We start from the raw sequence: 18,692 nt of genomic DNA on the forward strand, positions 1-18,692 counted from the left end.
CCAAACTCCATCTGAGAAGCTCACACTCATAAAAGCTCATGGTACCCAGTCCTCCCAGCAACACAACCTTTATCCTCATCCATCCATCTTCATGAGACCGCTCTTCACCCACTTTCTCTTTTCCAGCTCTAGAAATGCCCGCCATCCTCCTTGGACCACTTGAGCCATCCACCTCTCCCTGTCCCCAAATGGCTTTGTTTCCCTTTTGGACTCTGGCTTCACTTTTGGTCTATGAAAGTATTAGTCATGTTTCCTGCAGTGTGAGTCACACTTTGTATCCTGACTGCTAGATGGTGATGTACATCCCACTTACAGACTCTATTTTATTTGTCCTTACACTCCACAGAAAAATTACTCGCAAGAATCGTTTAGCTGGGAACACATCCTCCGAGTGGACACATGTATTCCCACAGGCACAGGCCCCACTTCCTGTCCACTGGAATCTCTCTGGGTTAGACTAGGGATTAGAAAGTCCCACGGCCATGTCTTCCTTTTCACGTCCTCCTTCTTTTGTCTGTGACTTCCCTGAAATGCTTGTAGAGTACTCTGCCATGTCTACAGCACATTTCTTTACTTGTAGAGTACAATGCCATGTCTACAGCACATTTCTTTACTTGTAGAGTACAATGCCATGTCTACAGCACATTTCTTTACTTGTAGAGTACAATGCCATGTCTACAGCACATTTCTTTACAGAGTTCGGCACCTCTCCCTGCCACTTTACGCCTCTGGTCAATGCTTCTCTGTTGGGCTGGAAGGAAACACAAAGGTGACAGCCCCTGGGCTATTTTCTTAGTCTTCTAATGACACAAACCAGAAAGAAAAAGAAAGGTTAAGAGCTTATCAGGAATTAGCAGAATGAAACCTTCGGTGGGAAATTATCAATAGACCCTCCTAGCAACACATCTGACATTCATTCGAGATCTGCAGTCTCTGAGAAGGCGCCATCTGTGTGCTGCCTAGGCATGCACAACCCTCAGGACATGCGTAATCCTCTCCTTCACTTTCTCAAGTGCATTATTCTCCACCCAACCATGTTTTAACGTCCTTTCTCCTTCTTACCAAGTTTTCACTTAGCTCCCTTGACCGGGTTAGCAAATCTCTTGGCAAATACACTTGCCCTGTGATCCTCACTGCCTGTCAGATGGTATGGACTACAGTTACCTGTACACCCTCCAGAGCAATTTCAGCAGAAACATCACTTGGTGCCTCTGGTCCACCTACTTCCTGCCAGGACACAGAACTAGGCCTAGAAACTAAAGCCATTATTTCTGGTCACCATCCCAGAACAGAAGTAACTGTATCTGGACATCTAATGAGAAAAACAGACTCCAATCCTACCAAAGACACTTAAGTTTTGAGTCTCACAGATTTAGCCTCTGTGCCCCTCAGCTGGAAGTGCTAGCCACTTCCTCCCTGATTGGCTTCTAGCGCAGAAACAGGATGCCCTGGGGATGAGAACCGTTCTCCTTGTTTGAACAAGGAAAATTTTCATGTTCTAGGCATGTACCATGCTTGCCTGAAATAATCCCATATTTTCTGAAGAGGGTTGACAGTGGAGATCCACTCCTCAGTCAACAGTAGACATCCATTCCGCCAACCAGACGTGTTCTCCAGTGGCTTAGACCCTTCTGCATGGGTCACCCATGTGGTCCCAGGCGCCAGAGCAGAACAGGAGGATTAAACATTCTGACTGGAAGAGAGGAGCTCCCAAGCTCCATGGCTCTGACTCGAATGCCTGAATGGAAGAGGCAAGGCTGGGTCATTCTCTGCCTCCCACAGTGTTGGTTATTCTCACCTGTTTTTCCGTATCTCAACGGAAACATTTATGAAGCTGAGTGTGGTGGCACAGCCTGTAAGCCCAGCTGTCTGGAAGGTATACCAGGAGAATTGCTGTTTGAAGCCATGCTGGGCTTCACAGTGAGACTGTCTCAAAAACAAACAACAACAACAAAAGACAGGATATGGGGAGACACTGCAATAAGTAAAGTGCTCACCCTGCAGGAATGTCTTAGCTCGGTCTCCAGTGCCTCCGTTAAGAAGCACAGCATCCCACACCTGTAAGCCTAGCACTGGGGAGGCAGAGACAGAAGGATCCCTGGGTTCAGTAAGAGCTTCTGCCTCAAAACAATAAGGTGTGGAGTTCTTGAGGAAGACACAAAACACTGACCTCTGGGCTTTACATGCATGTGCACACATGTGCACACACACCGTACACGTACATATGAACACACAACACACATACAAATAAGCAAAAAAGACACTTACGGGGCAACATGGAATAATAAAGGATACCACAGCAAAAGACAGGAAAAGTAAAAGAGAGCCACCACACTGGGAAAACGTCCATCCATTGCTCATCTAGAAAACACCTGCTCTGGGCCCACGGCTGTTCTCAGCCCTCGGCGAGCTGAATTCCAGGGTGAAACAACTCTGATGAGGCAATAAGTAAGCTGTGCAGAGTGAAAGAGGCAGAAAGCGGAACACATGGGATGCTGGCAGGTGTTCTAGGTGGGAGTCTAGAAGGTGGGGAGGGGCCTAGCTAAACAGAGAAGAATGTGCAGGACAAAGATGGGAGCTGGACCAAAAGGGCCACTTCCTGTGACATTTCTCAATCTTGGCTTCAGCACAGGGTGACCGTGGTAAGTTACAGGACCCCCAGGTCTGGATGTCCTTTACACTAACTCCTCCAGAGTCTCTGGCTGTCAAGGGCAAGGCGGGCTTGACAAGCTGCCCCTTGCCTGTTTCTGAAGTTCCCAGAGGGCTGAGCTGCAGGCTCACATGGTCTTCCACATGGAAGAGATAGGTTTACTTACAGAGCTCTTCTTGGGGTGTTTAATTTCACTTGCGTGTCTAATGCCAGACCTATGCCTTCGGCATCTAATTTATAGCAAATTAAAAGCAAAGCAGGATGTGACTTAGCAGTTTAAAGGGTAAGAAGAGAGAGCACCACCCAAGAACCCAGAATAGCATCTGGCGGTTTGAACTCTATCAGTGGGTGGTGTTGCCCTCCCTTAACTGATGCTTGCTTCGGGAAAGCAGGGTAGAGGTTTAACAATCGGCAACTGCACGCTGCATTTTACTATATAGCTTAAAAGACTATCAACGGGAGTCACTACAGAGAATGAAAACACACTTTTTAAAACTTCTCCGTCACCTAGGAAAACATACTTATCTTTTTTGGGGGAATGTAAAAACCTCGATGAGTAATCCTCTATAAACACATTAAGCAAGAGCTCAAATGAGAAACTAAATACCTCAGTGGGTCACGTATCAGATATGCACACTTGAAGTTTGTTCTCTGCCTAACTGAGACTCTAAGCTCAAAGCAAACTCTGTACAACAAAGCTCCTGAGATGCACTATAGAAGTGTTGTTCCAATATTACCAGGGCAATAATAAGCCACACCTTGTGAAGGAAACATAACTGTGTTGAATGTTGGTGGTGAGCAAGTTTTACTCTTAGCAGAAGGACAGATGAGAAGAAATGAACAGGAGATTCTTCAAAGGGTTCAAGTTTTACACTTAGCAGAAGGACAGATGAGAAGAAATGAACAGGAGATTCTTCAAAGGGTTCAAGTTGGAAAAAACATGAAAGAAAGTAGAAATAGAAGGAAAGTCAGAACAAAGCAAAAGAAAACTCTGGAGTGGATTTTGGCAGCTAAGAGCCAAAACGTTAAGGAAAATCTAGAAGCACCTCTATTACCAAAGTTGACAGTGTGACTGTGACTCTCTCAGTGGAGAGATGCGGGTTCTCTCAGTCCCTTCCCATTTCGTCTCGAGTTTCTATATCACCCTGAGGGTTTGGTAGCCAGTGAGTTGTTTGTATAGCAACCAAAAACACACTATGGTTACATAGCCCCATTATGTAACCGAGGCTGGCCTTGAATCTGTAGTTTCTCTGCCTCCCACATGCTGATGACAAGGATATGCCACCTCACTCACATGATGTCCCCCTGCTCCTCATGCTGCTAGAAAAGAGGAGTGATATCCTGTGACCTCCAAGGCCATGGTAGGACACAAAACAGCTGCCATCTTAGACCAAGACGCTTGCCCTTCAAATTGGCTACTGGGTTAGCTTCGTTCACTCCTTGCTAGCAAGTATCTCATGGTGCAGGGGGCGAGGATTAAAAGGGTTCGAGGTTTACTTTGCCCCATGATTTCTGAAAGACTTCAGTCCGTCACAGTGGGAAAGGAATCGTGGCAGAGGCTGCTGTCCACACGGCACAGGAAGGAGAGGAAGTGTGGCTAACATCGTCCAAGGCCCACCTTCCATAACCTGCCTACTCCCACCAGCTGGACCATGGCTGCCAAAGGGACTCCACCCTTCACAATAACACCACAGACTAGGGACTAAGCATTCAAAGCATGAAACCTCGGGGGACACTTCTAATTCCAGCAGCCGTGCTCAAAGTAGCCAATATAAAGGCAGCGTAAGGGGAGGCCCATCCGGAAACAAACGGAAGCAGCCCCAGTTCATGCTGGCATCAACCCCCCCCCAACACACGTGAGCAAATCGTCAAATGATACAGCCCCTAGCCTACCCCAGGTACTGGCTGACACTGAACAGGACGGAACACAGCCCTTCTGAGTCCTGCCCAAATTGTAGATCTGGGGGCTAAGAAAATTTCATCGTTCTTGTAGCTAACCAACTTGTGGAAAGTGAACACACAACGGAGAATATTCATTCTGCTATACCCATCTAAAACAGTACCAGTGGGCCATGGATAAAACGAGTTAAAAAAGGAATTGTTCCAGGCACTGCCCTGTTGCCCCCCTCCACCGCAATAAACAGGGAGTTTGTTTTGTTTGAAATAGAGTCTCATTATGTAACCCAGGCTGGCATTGAGCCAATAACCCCTCTTCCCATGCGCAAGGTCACAGGAATATGTCGCCACACTCAGCTTTATCTGGAGACTAACTTTTTACTGATCATGTTGGGCATGCCTATAATCCCAGCCTTCAGAAGACAGAGACCAGCCTGGCTTACATAGTAAAATCTATCTTCAAAGAAGACTCTTGTTGTATGGGGCTGAAGAGATGGCTCAACTGTTAAGAGCACTAGCTGACTGTTCTTCCAGAGGTCTGAGTTCAATTCCCAGCAACCACATGGTGGCTCACAACCATCTATAGTGGGATTTGATGCCCTCTTCTGGCATAAAGGCCTACTCATACTCATAAAATAAATACATGAATTTTTTAAAGACTCTTTTATTTTCTTACCAGCTGCTAATAGAACTGCCGATTGTGACCTTAAAACAAGCTTTATATTTTTTATATTCGGCACTACCACCTGCCAGGCAAAGCTTACCAACTCCTTGGGCATAGGAAATACATAAGTACTTCCTTTCCAACTAACGTGCTTAATTTCTCTGTCCAAATAAAACTCCTAGAATAGCTACTTTTCTTATTGCAGAACTAAACACCCAACAAGAAGCAACTAAAAGGAGGAAGGGCTTACTTTGACTTACGGTTTGACGGTACAGTCCATCAAGGTGGTGAAGGCAAGGCAGCCCATAGTGGTGACAGCCTGAAGCTGCTGGCTTGTTCACATCTCAGAGACTCAGCTCAGCAGGCGAGCAGAGAGGCAGCTGGACGTCACAATCGGCTATAACCCGAAAGGCCTATACCCAATCCACCTACTTCTTCCAGCTAGGCCACATCTCCTGAAGCTTCCACAACTTTTCAAAGTGGTGGCATTGGCTAGGGACCAACTATATATATTGCATGAGCCTCTGAACCTGTGAGTGAGTGACAATTCACAGTCAAACTGTAGCACCCATGATGCTGCCTTTGTTCTCTAGACGTACCAGAGACCACCCTGACCTCCACGTATTGATGACTGCAATTCTAAGTCTTATCTATTCCTAAATAAAACATTTTGCTTGGAGATTCCTCTTTATATAGCTTTGCTAAAGTTTTGGGGATGTTTGTTACGCAGCACTAGCTAGTATCAGGCAAACATCCCTGGCAGGTCTCTAGACTGGGCAAGTGGAGACCATGAGAATCTGGGACTATAGAGCCCAAGTGTATGTGGGCAGCTACTCTCACTCTCCTTACCACAGACCATCAGGCTGCTTCCACCAGGAGCATCATATTTCTCCCTTCTGGGTTAAACTCAGAAGAGAGCTCCCTGACCATCAGCCACAGGCCTCACCTTTGCCTAATACAGTCCCTTAGGTGAAGCAAACACAGTTTAGTACATGGACCTATTGGCGGGTCAAAGTGAGCATGTTCTGACTGACGACCACAAATGTAACAATGTTGACATGGAAAGCAAGTCCCTTAAAGCTACCTTTAGACTAGACCTCAATGTCTCTCGTGTGTTATGTAGTGATGCCTCCACAACAGTTTATGGCCCAGGTTGTGAGCACATTCTCAACTGACAACTGAGCCTTAAAGAAAATGTCTAAGACATCAGGGTCGGTCAGTAAGGGACCACAAAGAAGAGAACCCAGTTCTGTCCTTCCCAGCAAGGACATAAGCCACAGGGAAATAAGGAGATGAAGCAGAAGTTCTATGTGATGAATGCATTTAAATAATTGTAAAGAACAATTCTATTGTGAATTGCTCTCAAAATCCCCATTCCACCCTTGGTGAGAACAAGCAAACACGCAGGCCTTAGCTGGAGTTATCTAGTAAACCCTGTACTGCAATGATCTATCTAGTCCCACCCCCTCACAGGATACCCTGAAGGCTGCATGTGCCCTGAAATCAGAGGATGCCAACAGGGCCACTGGGAAAGCAGAGTTTCATAATAGCACCTGGGTGGGACAGCTGAAGCCAAGGGAACAAGAAAATTGACCTGAGAGTCATTCATCAGGACAGAATGAACACCAAACAGTCAAGGAAGGGAAAGCCCTATGTGTGGACCAGGGCTACCCAGCAGGATTTCAGTGATGCTGGCACTGGAGCCTAGAGATACCCTGGCCATCCACTGAGCAGTAGATATGGGGCCTATGCAACAAACTAAATTTATGTTTAGTTTAATTTAAATTCTGGGCAGACAGTTTTAGAACACAGCACTCTAAGTCACTTACCGCCCCCCTCTCTTTCTCTCTCTCTCTCTCTCTCTCTCTCTCTCTCTCTCTCTCTCTCTCTCTCTCTCTCTCTCACACACACACACTCACGAGAACACAGGAACACCATGAAAGCTTATACCTCTCTCCCTCTCACAGTCAATGGTGAGTACTGCTGAGTCACAGCCAACTACAATGGCTCAAACTTCAAGTATTAATTCACATCCAGGCAATTTTTCCTTCCCATTTACTTTACTGGAGAGTTAAGACGAAATAAGGGTAAAACATGATACTTGTTTCCTGTGTGGTAGTCAGAGATTTTTAGAAATAAGCTCCGCCAAAACCTCACATGTACATCAAGCTCTGTCAACACAGACATAACAAAACTATTTAGAAATATTTTTTTTAAAAAAGCATGGTGTTTGTTCACAGCCCATGTCAGAATGTTCTCTAAAAGAGTGTTCATAATTAAGACAACAGCTTGTGATCCAAGGTGAAAGACAGCATTCCAGAACAATGACAACAGCAAAAAAAAAAAAAAAATGTCATTATAAACAATTACCAGCTGCCAACTTGTGGGTGGATGAAAATATTTACCCGATTTCATTATCTTCAGATGGCAACAAAAGCCTGCCCTGACCAGCCAAGAGTCTTTACAGCCCAGAGAAGGAAAGGCAAGATGCTGACCAGGACCCTAGGCACTGTACAGAGTCCTGAACATTCACAAACCTGCCCAACAGGCATCATTTGATGTGGCAGACACATGAGAAGCTCACAAAGAAAATGGCCTGTTACCCAACATTCAAACTTAATCCATAATCTGGTGTCCGATTTCCAATCCAATTTTATTTTAGCCACCGCTCGACCTACATTTCTTTACTGGCTCTTAGATGTTTCCTCATTCAATGGACTAGGGATATAGCTCAGTTGGTAGGGAACTTACCTCCCATGCACAAAGTGCTGGCTTTTGTCTACCCGCCACATACATGTTCCGGGCGACACCAGGCATGGTGGCACCCATCTGCAATTCTAACACTCCGCTGGAAGTGGAGACAGGAGGATCAAAAGTTCAAAGTCACTCTCAGCTACACAGACTGCTCAACACCACCTTGGAATACAAGAGGCCACCTTAAAAACAAAAAATCCCAGTCACAGCAGGCACCCTACCCTATAAGGGAGTGTAAATTGTCTGTAGATGACAACTGGGCAAAAGAAAAGTTGTCTTTTAAAACACAGTCCATAAAGGATGGGGATGTGTAGCTCAGTGGCAGAGTATTTGACCAGTGTGCCTGTGGTCCCTGGGTTCTACCCTCTACACTCAACATGAGTGACTATCCTCAAAAGTGAAGAACTCACAAACTCAGGAAATAACAGACCCCAAAAGCTCTTCTAAAAAAATTAAATCCACAGAACATCAAATTAGTAAAATAATAAGCCATGATAGAAAGGCCATTGGCTACCAGTCCATTGATCGGGAATAAGAAGTAGGAGGTGGCTAGGGGGAATTAGAACCACAGACATCAGAAAGACATTACATCCTGACAGCATTAAAACAAATGGGCAGCAAACAGAGAAAACACGTGGGGGTAGCCACAAGGGCACCTGATTAAAGTTTATCATGCCATCCCATGGTCTCAGGCCATCCTACCCCTACCAGCTAAGTAGGTTCCATCCCTTCTGAACCCAAGACAATGCAATCTTGTACTAAAGAATTACTTCACAGTATATCAGCCATTCTTTCCCTTTTGTTAAATTCAAGTAAAACACACACACACACACACACACACTCACACACACACACACACACACACACACCAGATGTTTCATTTTGGAGCGTAGACTTTGGCCACAGCTGGCCTTATACCATTATTTCTCTATTCATCTCACTATACAGTAGAGAGGTGCCTAAGATAAATATTCACTGTGGTGACTTTCTGGCTGAGGTTTGGGGTGAAATTTGACTTTTTCCTTAAACTTCCTCTTCTGATTGATCTTTCAAAACTTAAGGCATTTACTGAAGTAAAAATGAAAGGGAAATCACTTTTTGGAGCGGTGTGGCCTCTTCTCCTAAAACGTTTCTCTGATCTCTCCCCTTGTTTCACCCATCACTTACCAGCCTTGGGTCCTCACGCAGTCACCCCACCAGTCTCTTCACTTGCTTTCTCTGTTCTAACTGTGTCTCAGTTACCAATGTGACGGACCACGTGACAAGGTGTGAGAGGCTGCCTAGCATCACTCCTGTGGCTAGCTATCCAATGCAGAAACCTCAGGTGAGTGTTGATAAGGAAAACAGTGGGAGCTGACTCTTTTGACTGAAAGTATGAACACAAACTGCCTCCCCTGGCAATCCCAACCACATTGCCATCACATTACAGTGGTGACACACACACCCCAGGCTAGCAGATTTACTGGAAGTGAAGCAGATTGACCACTACGATGTCTTGTTGCTGTTGCTGCTGTTTCTATTTCCTTCCCTCCCTCCGACCCCTCCCACCTCCTTTCCCCTCTTAACATTTTTTTCTAGCTAAGTAAATAACTCCTATTAAAAGTTGGAAGATGATGGATGTGAGTTAAAGGAGGGAAGGAGGAGGATTCTCAAGAACATAGAGTAGTCTGTCTGTCCCTACCCTTGAACTGTACATGGATTCTCCATGCTAGAACTCCAGAATGTAAGCCAGTCATAGCAAGCTTATCTGTCACCCACACCATCGCTGGTTTCCTTCTATGCTATTCCATGGCAGAAGTCATCAGTTTGCTTTTCGAGTGTCCAACTCTACCCCTGGCTTCCCTCTCCCCTGAACTCTTCAGGAGTATCAGGACAACTGTAGAAACTGAACTTTCAAATGTGTTACATTGACAGCTGTCAGATACCAAAGAGAATAGGCTTCCCAAGTAACAGATCAAAGTCAACAGTAAGGCCAGGTGTCATGGGGCATGCCCGTAATCCTAGCACTTGGACGGAAGAAGCAGGGGGATTGCCATAAGTGCAAGACCATTCTAGGTTATACAGGGAACACTAGACAGTTTGGGCTACAGAATGACACCATGTCTCAAAAACAAAAACAAACCCTCCAAAATAAAACCACATATTTATAGCCTAGAAATTAGAGTATTTTACAAGTGCTATGTGCATATACACAGAGTGAGATCAGTTTGGTTGCAGCTCCCTAATTTAAGTTCTTAGTGAAATAGTAGACACAGATTCAATAAAATATGCTATCACAAAAGTTCCAGCCTAAAAACAACAGCCCCAGAAGACCAAGAAACCAGACTCCATACTCAAAAACAGGTCTTACCCTGCATTGTGATTATTTAAAATGTGCCCCGCTACCTGCCAGTACTGAAGGGCTTTGGGTGAGTGGGGTGTCCTAAGAACTACTAGTACCGAAGGGCTGTGTGTTGAGATGGTAAACAAGACCCCAGTGGCACCTTTGGAGGCTGCTGCTCCTACCCACCCTCTTGAAGACACCATGTAAACCATCTTCACACACTCAAGGCTCTCAGAAACCTACAGGAGAAACAGCCACAGTAATCACAAAACTGCTAATTCGGATGGACTCATCCCTGAGCTATTTGATAATGCAATCCTCTCTTTGAGGTAGCACCTATTTCTCAACCCGCCTTCTGCCCGACAGTCCTGCCTTGCTTTCAAATGCAATTATCTACAAGACAATCTGAGCCCTGTGAAAGTAGGTGTTTTGCCCACGATGACTGCAACAGCTCAACAAGTACAGGCGCCACTGCTCGGCATGAGTCAGGCTCACCTCAGCCAGTAACAACTCTGGAGTGATCTTTGTTCACAGTCTCACGTCTAGACTTTGGAGGTATGGAGAATCAAGGGAAACCGTGACTATCGCGTGGTTTGTCAGCAATGTTTCGGAGATGGAGGCATGCTTCCCTGTGACCCCATCCTCCTTGAACATCCCTCTCTCGCATCTTTGTCCCTGTCCAACTTCCCTTCTTCCCATTTCTCCTTGTGTTTTAAGGTTTATTGCTAAGAACCAGTCCTTTCTAGTTGTCCCAACTGCCTTAAAAAGGAACGTATCTGGATGTCATAAATGCAACACCATTTGGGAAAAGTTGTGCCACTCAAGGAAATTAAAAATGTAAGTCGGGTGGAAAATTATTCCCCCAAAAGCTTGTGAAAAATATCCTTGAACTTAAATATTCATATAAATGTAGGTGGACTTACTTAGAATGTGTATGAGCAATCAGCATTATATTTCTCCAAGCAAATAAGAAAACAGGATAAACATCTGGGATTCACTTAACAAGTGTTCACTGAGAAAGCACTTACTATGGGTCGAGTATGATGTGGAGGTTAACCAGTCCTGATTTTCAGCTTAGTAGGACTTAGAGCCACTGCAGGAGACACACCTCCGGATGTGCCAACCTGGGAGCTTCCAGGGAGATTGGCCTGAGGTGGGAAGACTACCGTAGTGGGTAGTACCCCTCTCCATCCCACACTGAAGAGAAAGGAAACACAAATGGAGCACCAGCATGTATCTCTCTCTGCTTCCTCCTAAAGATGGAATGTGACCGGCTGCTTCATGCTCCTGCCTCCACGCCTTCTCAGCCATGACAGACTGTCCCCCAAACCACGAGCCAGGACAGCCCCATCCTCAAGTTACTTTTGTCAGATATTTTGTCACAGGAATGAGTAAAGTAACCAATACGCTCAGTTCTAGACACTGCTGACAACTAACACTACATCCCAGGAGAGGTATAGGCTCCTTAAGGCCTAGCCATACCTTGGAGAAATCAGCTTGTCCGTGGAAAAAGGCTGATGTTGTCCAAGAATCCAGAACTGCATAACAAGGTACAGGGAAAGTTTATTATGACACATGTTTTGTGCCTAGCTTGCCTGGGCACCATGCTAGGTGCACTCGTGTAATCTCCAGTTGCCAGGATTTTCCTTTGACTTGTGCTTTCGCTTCATTTTAAGGGTAAGGACCCAAATGGCCAGACTTTTAGAACACATCCAACTCCATCTAAATCCATACCATTTACAGAATAATGAGGTTCAATTCATGATCACTTCAAAGTAACATTTCTAATATGACTCACAGAGACAGAAAAAAAGAAAAAAGCCTTAAAGCATGTGGGGTTGAAGAGTGGACATCAATATCACATCAAAAAGTAATCCTTCCCAGATTTAAAGGGCTCACAGTTCTGATTTTGAAGTTACTACAAAGCTGCAAAAGCCAGCACTGTTTGTTGATGCAAGATTGTATGTATAGGTTGGTAAGACTGACAAACCATCTTATTTATGGTCCAGCCATTCTTTCATTGTTGTTGTTTTTCAGATAGGGTTTCTCTGTGAAATGGCCCTGGCTGTCCTGGAACTCACTCCGTAGACCAGGATGGCCTTAACTCACAGAGATCCACCTGCCTCTGGAGTGCTGGAATTAGAGGTGTGTGACACCACTGCCTGGCCAGGTATTCTTTTATTATGAAGAAAAGAGGTCTGTTATTATGCCCAGCTATAGAAGTACAAGGCAGAGGCCCACATGGGTGGTGACTTTCCTGATGGCTGAGAGGAACACGGGGCAAGAGATGAGAGAGTACACATGCATGTCTAGGATCAATTCATTTTGTCAGAAATACCAAGACAATTCAACAAATGATAGCTGGACAATGTAAAATCTACAGTCAGAAGGATGAAGTCAAATGTAGTTAAAATTTTACATAATATTATTTTTTTTAAATTAACTCAAAATGGCAGAAAGACTTAAAGCTAAGAGCTGAAACTGTAAGAGGTACCCTGACCTTGAATGATATCTTAGTCACTGCTCTACTGCTGTGAAGAGACACCAAGGCCCAGGCAACTCTTATAGAGGAAAGCATTAAAATGGGGGCTTGCTCACAATTCCAGAGGTTTAGTCCATTGTCACCATGGCAGAGAGCATGGCGGCACTGGAGAAGTAGCTGAGAGCTCCATTCCCCATAAGCAGAGAGATTCTAAGCTTGGCATGGCCTTTTGAAACCTCAAAGCCCACCCCTAGTGACACACTTCCTCCAACAAGGCCACACCTCCTAATCCTTTTAATCTTTTCAAACAGGGCCACTGATGACAAAGTGTTCACCTAGATGAGCCTCTGGGGACCATTCTTATTCAAACCACCACAGATGAGCTGAGGTTTTCTTCACCAGGACACCTGAGCACAAGCAACAAATGGAGAGATAATGAATTAGATTCCATCAAAATTGAAGACCTCAGTCCTTCAAGGGATAACACCAAGAAGGTGAGTCTAACCCAAGAATGCAGAAACTGTAGATCATGTGTTGATAAAGTTCAGGTATCCAGAATTTATCAATATAAGCTGTGTTTACAGCTCAGCAGTAAAGTGCAACTTTTAAAACTAGAATAACTACAGTAGACGTTTTTTCTAAAGAATGTACAAACTGTGTAGATATATAACTAAATGTTCAGCATTATTGCCATAGGGAATATAACTAATTCCAAACCACAAAGATAATAGTGTCAAATATCCTCTAAAGTGACTATAATTTAAAATTTTAGTACTTAGCAAAAATAAGTGTTATGGAGGACAGGAGAAGTTTCTGACTTCCGAGTAGGACTATAGCTTTGTAGTCCATCAAAATATTGAAATGGAGTTACAGGTGACCCTGCAATTCTGTTCTGAGATACACCCTCAATCACATGAAAACGTGTCCACTCAAAGTCTTGTACAAGAACATTCACAGCAACACATAATTCACAATACCCCTCAATGTAGAAATTATGTTTTTAAAATCCATCGAGAATTTCAAGAAGGTTCTGAAAACCCCACCAACAACACTCTGAAAGAAGATGCTTAGCTTAAAAAGGGATGAACTTAAAATTAGCACAGAAGCCTATGATTTCTGATCAGTCCGTACAAAGCCCAACATCTGGGAGTTCGTGGAAAACAAGGGATGAAATGGCAACAGTCAAAGTTAAATCAGCTCCAACACATGAAAAGGGACATACAAATGACTGGGCAACACAGTCATCCTGAGACTCCCCAACGCGTCTTCTCTTGAGAAGCAGCTAGACAGTCACACAGAGAAACCCGGGGTTTCCGTGATGTCAAAGGTTTGCTTCTATCTTGGGAGGGACACCCGCTTAGATCTCTGCAGGTCTAGCTGCACACCATCGGGGCCCAATTATAAGCCCTTACAGAATGACTAAAAGCCAAATTTGGAAGGGATGCTAAAATGATCTTCCCACTCTGCACACATTGGCTGGCCTCTGATCTGTACATTTGCTTTACGTTCAGCAGCAATGTTACAACATTTAAAATGGGGGGGGGGGGGGAAGGTTACCACTCAAATTCTCAGAAATACCACCAAGTAGGTTAAAATAGATACAGAAATGCACACAGAGATTCCCACAGACCAACCCTTCACTAGTCAGATTCATAGTGAACTCTCAATCCGTCATCCTCAGTCAAAAGCCCAAGATAAATAGAGCAAGCACAGATAATTCCAACTTTTGAGAATCAACTGTTTGAAACTAGTGATGGCACAGTTTTTCACAGACGTCCGCTGGCTTGTGGTCACATGCCCGGACCAAGGCCCACCTGAGCAGTTACTGAAATGGACTTGAAACAGAGAGATGGCGATACCTCTTTTGGGGGGGGGGGGACACCTTCAAGTTCAAGTCCACCCTGCTCAGAACTGGATTTTTGGCCACTGCTTAAAGAATTGACCCCAAGAACTCCAGGCAGGAGGGAAAGAGCGAGGCACAGCACTTGCTGGAAGCCCACCAACTCCTGTCCAGCCTAGACGGCTCCATAAGGAATCTATCTGCACCTGCAAAGGCTCGTGGCTGTGCACTGCTGCCATAGTTCTAACTTCCGCCTGTTTGGAAATGAAAAGAGACAGAGTTAACAACACGGGACTTTAGACAACAGCACTCATACGGAAGGACAAACTGCTACCCGTGGTGCAGTGTTAGCTCAGCCCTGTGCCAGCAGCATCGAGAAAGAAGTGTATTAGCTACTCTTCTCATCCGTGTGGCAGAGAACCTGACAAAGGTAACTCGGGAAGAGAAAGGGACAAGGAGAGGGGGGAAGGGAGAGAGAGGCAAGTGGTCTTTCTAGCTTTTTTAAATCTGAGCTGCTATAAGCAGGTGCCAGTCACAATGGCCAAGGCGGTCTTTCTGAAGCAACCAAGTGGCGCTCCAAGCACAGGTGGTTCTAGTGTGCCGCAAACTGCTACTAAAAGCTACCAAAACCGGTGATCAGACAATGTGGGCATGCAAATACTCTACAATAAGTTATGAGAAGTTCCAGTGTCCCACAACAGAGTCCCCCTGTGTTGTGACAGTTCACAGTAGGCTGGATGTTGGACAGCTCAAACTCTGGTGTTCCAAAGTCAGGCTTGCCCTGGCCAGCAATATGACCTTGAAAATATCTCCTTCCTGGGGCCCTGATTTTCTCAACCAGAGCTCACATGACGTAGGAACCAGGGTGGGTGGGAACTTTTTCGGAGACACTTTGGACTTTTAGAGTTTGTTTCTATAAATGTGCAGGGAATAAAATGCATCTTATCTAACTCCAAGGGGAGGTTGGGAGTGCAGGGCAGCAATGCCAGCCTCTCCCAAGCCCCCCCCCCATCTCCAGTCTCCCCCTTCCTCTGAGCCACCAGCTCTGCCCAGTCCCTGGGTCTGCGTCATCTCAGCCTGACCACCTGCTCCTGACTCACAGCCTTGCTGCCAACCCTAATATCTGCTCCACATTCCCCAGCCTGGCTTCAGTTTCCAGGTCAAGGATTTTCTGTCTACCCTTGCCTCTATCCCACCCTTGCAGTGAAAGGAACAGCAGCTCACCCACCTCAGGAGACTCACAGGGCTAGTGTGGACTCCCAAACCAGCCCGTCAGCCTAGGCCAATGCCCAAGAGAAAACACAGGAAAGCAGCAGAGAAAAGCAAAAGACCTGAAGTGGAACCCCCCCCACCATGTGAGGCACAGCAGATGGGAAGGACTGAGCAAGTCTTCCTCACCTAGGAGAAAGGTATCCCACTCACTGTGGAGAAGGTGACCAGGTGACCCAGGCATTCCCTGAGCTATCCTGGCAGGCCAAGAGACAAAGCTGCCCCAGCCCGTGGTGTGCAGGTCGGTCTTCTCCTCCAGCCTCTCCCCTAGGGGGCCCCGAGGATTGCTGAACTTAGGTGACAGGTGGATCCTGAAGGGTAGCTATTGCAACCCCAATGTAGAGAAAGGATGGATGGGCATTGGCAGAGAGGGGAGGCACACTGGGAGGGACAGAAGGAAAAGAAGACCAATGAGAGGTCCAAAGAACCAAAGACAGACAGACGGACGGACACAATGGCACATGCACATGCGTGTGCACATTTGTGGTGGGGATCATGCATGACTACAACGAGAAAGACAGAGACACACAAAGCAGCAGAGACAGAAAGACAAACTGCACCACCCAAGGGTGGGTGAATGTTCTAGACCCCACCATCACAGCCATGCCCCATGCTGCTTGCCTGGGGAGCAAAATATTGGGCGAACCTGCTTAGCCACCAATATCAAGAGTTTATAAAAATAGTCTCGCCTTTGACTCAGTATTTGCAGTAGAAGAAAAAGTGTATATCCAATCTCAATGAGCAGACGCAGAAGGCAAGTTAAACAAAGACCAGACTACATCAATTCATACAGCAAATAATGCAACCTCCAAAATAAACATTTATGGCTAAACATTAAAACTATTTTAAAAAATGCCTCTTGCCCTGTTTTTTCCCATTTCTCTTTCATAGCACACATGTGCTTATTAGTTTCCAGTATCTTAAGAAGGGGGAACTTCAACTGAGAAGATACTGGCATCAGACTGGCCTGTAGGCAAGTCTATGAAGCTTTTTCCTTTAAACTAATGATTGATGTGGGAGGATCCAGGCCACTGTGGGCGGTACCACATCACGGCAAGTGACCCTGGGGTGGATAAACAAGTGAGGTGTGCAAGCCACGGGGAGCAAGCCCTGAGGACCAAGCCGGTGCCCGGTGCCTGCCTCTGCACCAGTTCCTACCTTTGCTTCCCTGGATGACGAACTGTGGTCTGGAAGCATAGGCTGAGTAACCCCCACATTGCATTTCATGATGGTGGTTTATCACAGCAGTGGAAAGCAAACCACACACAAAAATAAAGGAGGCAGGAAAGCATCCAAAGACATTTCTCCCTTCTTATTGCCTGCATTTTCAATATTTGTATTAACAGCCTATTCAAGATTTTATGCCCAAACGTAAAAATAAAATGAAGGGAAAAAACTGTGAAAATGTATTCCCTGCAAGTTATTTTGGGAGGTAGGGGTACGGGTGCTGTAGATTTAATGCAAAGTCTCGGGCATGTCAAACACATACTCTACTACTGAGTGATGTTTGGGTCTCATGTAGCCTAGGCTGGCTTTGAGCTTGCAGTGTAATCAAGGATGACTGGTGGTCCTTTTGTGTCTATCTCCCAAGGCTGGGATTGCATTTGCGAGCCTTCACCCTTGATTCTTATACACATTTCTATCTGTTTTTAATGAAGCTGGGATTTTCCTGGTACCAGGATGGGTTTCTACTGACCAGAATTACTGACCCTGAAAACAGCAATCACTCAAAGGGACTCTCCCCCACACCCACACCCCCGTTGTCATGGTGACATTTAGTAAATATTTCTTCTGTGACTATCCACTATGTGTAGGGCTAGGTTTACTCTCTGCTGGGGAACATTTCACTTTCTGGGGAGTTAGTTCCATTTTTAAATACTTTGTTCATGAGAATTATCTCCAACCTCATCGGCTCTCCTGAGGCCCAGATGAACCACTGGCCAATCTGACCATGGCCAGGAGGCCCTGAGATGCTGCAGGCTCCAAACCTCCTGTGCTCACACCCCTGTCCTGGAATGAGTGCAGCCTGCTTGCTTGTTCTCCTGCTATGATCACCCCCTTCTGTTTCCCTGTGTGAGCACAGAGGAGCAGGCCCATAGTTCTGCTCTGCAAAATATGAGGAATAGTGCAACTATGCATATATTTGACATTTAAAAAGTGAGGTTTACTTAGGGGCATGACCACGGAGTTGGGCATTTTAAATACCACACCAGAACTGAGGGATGGCTCAGTGTGCAATGGTACTTTCCATGTAAGCGTGAGTACCCAGATCTGCAGACCCCAGCAGGACACAGCAGCACATGTCTGTAAGTCCAGTGCTCCTACGGCATAATGGGAGGCAGAGACCGGAGAATTACTGAAAGTTCATGTGGCCAGCTGGCCTATACACAGCAGTGAACAAGAGGCTGTGTGCCAACGGAGGTGAAGGCGAGGACTGACATTCAGAGGTGCCCTCCAAGTGTCCTGTGGCACATGGGCGCGCACACACGCACGCACGCACGCATGTATCTAGAATGGGGGTATATTTTTATTTTTAAATCCCACTGCAGGCTCACAGTGTTAGAGTGAAAGGAGCCACAACTGAGACAGAAATCCTTCCGGCATGGTCTTTACTGAGCCACAGCCACAGTGACTCCTCTCTGTGAGCCCTTCGACACAAATCCCAGGAGCCCTGTGCAGAGCAGACCATGAAGTTCTGAGCCAACATGGATATGCATACCTGACTTGGTTATTTATTGTCAAATCCTTGGAGCGCTGAGGATCATGTCTACCTGTTTTAATGCAGGCTGGTGCTTTTTCTAGAACAGAAGAAAT

General features: G+C 45.7%; 1 protein-coding gene across 7 annotated transcripts in view; it reads right to left on the minus strand.

Annotated features, from left to right (window-relative positions):
- Osbpl3 (oxysterol binding protein like 3) overlaps window positions 1-18,692 on the minus strand; it is a 175,807-nt gene that overhangs the window by 99,860 nt on the left and 57,255 nt on the right. The window contains exon 1 of one of the 7 annotated variants that reach the window (XM_021223672.2): window positions 9,132-9,238. The exons of the other annotated variants lie outside the window; for them this stretch is intronic. The gene's annotated coding sequence lies outside the window, so the exon portion shown is untranslated. Of the gene's footprint in view, window positions 1-9,131; window positions 9,239-18,692 lie in introns of those variants that run through there. 7 annotated transcript variants of the gene reach the window in all.

This window comes from Mesocricetus auratus, unplaced genomic scaffold, assembly GCF_017639785.1.
Source record: "Mesocricetus auratus isolate SY011 unplaced genomic scaffold, BCM_Maur_2.0 Super-Scaffold_100676, whole genome shotgun sequence".
Taxonomy (NCBI): Eukaryota; Metazoa; Chordata; class Mammalia; order Rodentia; family Cricetidae; genus Mesocricetus; species Mesocricetus auratus.